Source organism: Nicotiana attenuata, chromosome 10 (assembly GCF_001879085.1).
Source record: "Nicotiana attenuata strain UT chromosome 10, NIATTr2, whole genome shotgun sequence".
Lineage (NCBI taxonomy): Eukaryota > Viridiplantae > Streptophyta > Magnoliopsida > Solanales > Solanaceae > Nicotiana > Nicotiana attenuata.
Window position 1 is genome coordinate 46,927,897 of NC_031998.1, and position 2,474 is coordinate 46,930,370.

Here is a 2,474-nt window from a genome sequence, read left to right on the forward strand (position 1 = left end):
ACAATCGAAAACCTTGCAGAAATTATAACTTAAAAGCCAAGATTTAACAAAATGGAAATGAAATGTAAAATTCCACTCGGCACATACAGCACAATATCTCAAACTTCTACAATACTATCCCAAAACCCGGAAACTCACGGGAACACAAGCTAAAAAGGAATACAGTAAAGTGCTCTAATCTCCAGAAATGTCTACATCAATAGTACGATAGAAGGGCTAACACTACAGATAGAGTAAAGAAGGAGACTCTTCGGTCTGCGGACGCGGCAGATGTACCTCGAAGTCTCCGAAATGCTCCCTGCCTCAAGGGTAATACACCTGGGTAGAAGTACCTGGATCTGCACATGAAAAACATGCGCAGAAAGGGCATGAGTACCCCACAACGGTACTCAGTAAGTGCCAAGCCTAACCTCGGTAAACCCCCTTTATATAGTAGGGGAGTCATACTCTAGGTACAACTCTATAAAAGGTAAAAATCCTCTAGGTGGGTCCGCCCGGGCTGAGCCCGGGTCCAATTGTCATATCCAAATTCAAATTCTTTAGTAACTGCTTAAGACAAAGCTCTAAATGCTTATATGTTTACTTGACAGTCAAAAGGAATGGTAAATCGGACTCATAACAGATGTTGAAGAACACTTCGCACGACTAACAGGAAACACAAGCTAGTTTTACTCGGAATCATCAAATATATATGTGATAGTAAAACCAAAACGTAGAATACTAATCGATCATGTAGATATGTAGAAATCCACAAGAGTAGTTACATTGAGCAGCATTTATGGTACTAACATTGATCAGTGACGCATGCGACGACTAAATAAGTAACAACTTGATCATTGTTATCTTTATGCTGAAAAAGATGAAGCAGTTGTTTCTTTAGCATTTGGAAAAAAGAAACCTTCTTTTTTTTCTTCTGAAATTCAAATCTTTAGCAAGAAGCCTAAACAAGATCACCGAACCCACCAAATGCTTCAAGAACAACATCAACAAATATACTCAAAGGGGTTAAGTGAGTAATTGTGGGAATTGAATTCGACCCCAACTGAAATGGGAAACAACTCCAAATATCCCAGTTTTTTTTGGACGAATGACAAGAATGATGGACAAATAATTTAATCAGCTTAAACAATTTATATGCAGCAGCTGTTCCGAAAATCAAGAAAAAAAGAAACTAAAACTCACCTTATAACTGTACAATCAAGGTGAATAAACTGTTCAGGAAGAGAGAAGAGTAAACAAGGAAAATTGGAAGAGGAGATGAGCAGCACTAGAAATTTTGAGGAAGAAACAGAGTGTAGAGAAATCGGGAGGAAATGGAGTGTAGATATGAGCTAACACCAAATTGTTGTTGCTTGCCAGTTCTCCTCATCATCAACTTTACATTAGAGACACTACTCAGTCTTCTTATGTTCTTGACAGTTGTTACCATCCTGGCCACCAAAGAAATTTCTTGCTCTCCTTCTATATTCTGCAGAACCCCACATTTAATTTATCATCGCTGGAATCTAGGAAAATTCTATTGAAGATGAGATAACAGAAAACTTTTATATGGAAGCTTACTATATTTCCCAATATAAATTCTAAATGCCTCCGAGCAGGCATCACCATAGCACTTAAATGTGCTAATGGCTCGAGGGACTTACACTACAAGTCCTTTTGGGTAAAGCTATATTGTTTATTGCATGGACAATCTAACAATGCACCAAATTCACCATTATTAGCGAAAGTTTTGTACCACTCTTCTTTGTTTTGGTCAATCAGTGTGAGTAATCAATTCCTAACTGGTTTTTGAAACCTGTACATCTTTCAAACTTTTTTCACATGAATACATAGTGTTAATAGCACAAAAATATAGTCACCTTTAGTTTCTCATCTTATTATAGTAATACCTTTCACAAGAAAGGCATTCATCAGTTTAGTGATATATAAGGAGATCTTGAACTGATACTCATTTAGAAGTGACTCTACTTATCCTCAAAATCAAAAATTTCAGTCATACACAAATCTTCCTGTCAACCCAATACAGAAAGTTTATTGCAAGAAACCTAGAAGAAAGTGAATTTGAAACCCAAACGATAAAAATAAACTTGCATGATATTACCTTCAGATTCTGATAGTCAAATTTTAAACGTACTGAGCCTGGCCATTTGAAGTATCTGTTACGAATGTAAGGTAACTTTAGAGATAGATTAAGATAACAGAAAACAATAGGACACTACAACATTATGCATCTATAGCTACGAAATTTTTGCTATGAATTTAATAATTATAGCTAATACCTAATAATAGCCACACAAATTAGAATTCCGTGGCTATTTACAAAATTATAAAATTTCTTTGCCACGAAAATTAAGTTGGTAAAGCTAATTCCTCGTATTAGCTATACTTGCTAACAATCGTGGCAATAGCTACATAAATAGCTATAAATTTATTGTTACAAATTAAATTTTGTAGCTAATCATAAGTTTTTGCCA

The 2,474-nt window shown here is 35.6% G+C and overlaps 1 long non-coding RNA gene across 1 annotated transcript in view; it reads right to left on the bottom strand.

The window, feature by feature from the left end:
• The window catches only part of LOC109233941, a 6,067-nt gene extending 3,868 nt beyond the window's left edge, over positions 1 to 2,199 (bottom strand). Inside the window, exon 1 of the long non-coding RNA XR_002069112.1 lies at positions 2,102 to 2,199. This is a non-coding gene — a long non-coding RNA (uncharacterized LOC109233941). The remainder of the gene's footprint in view (positions 1 to 2,101) is intronic.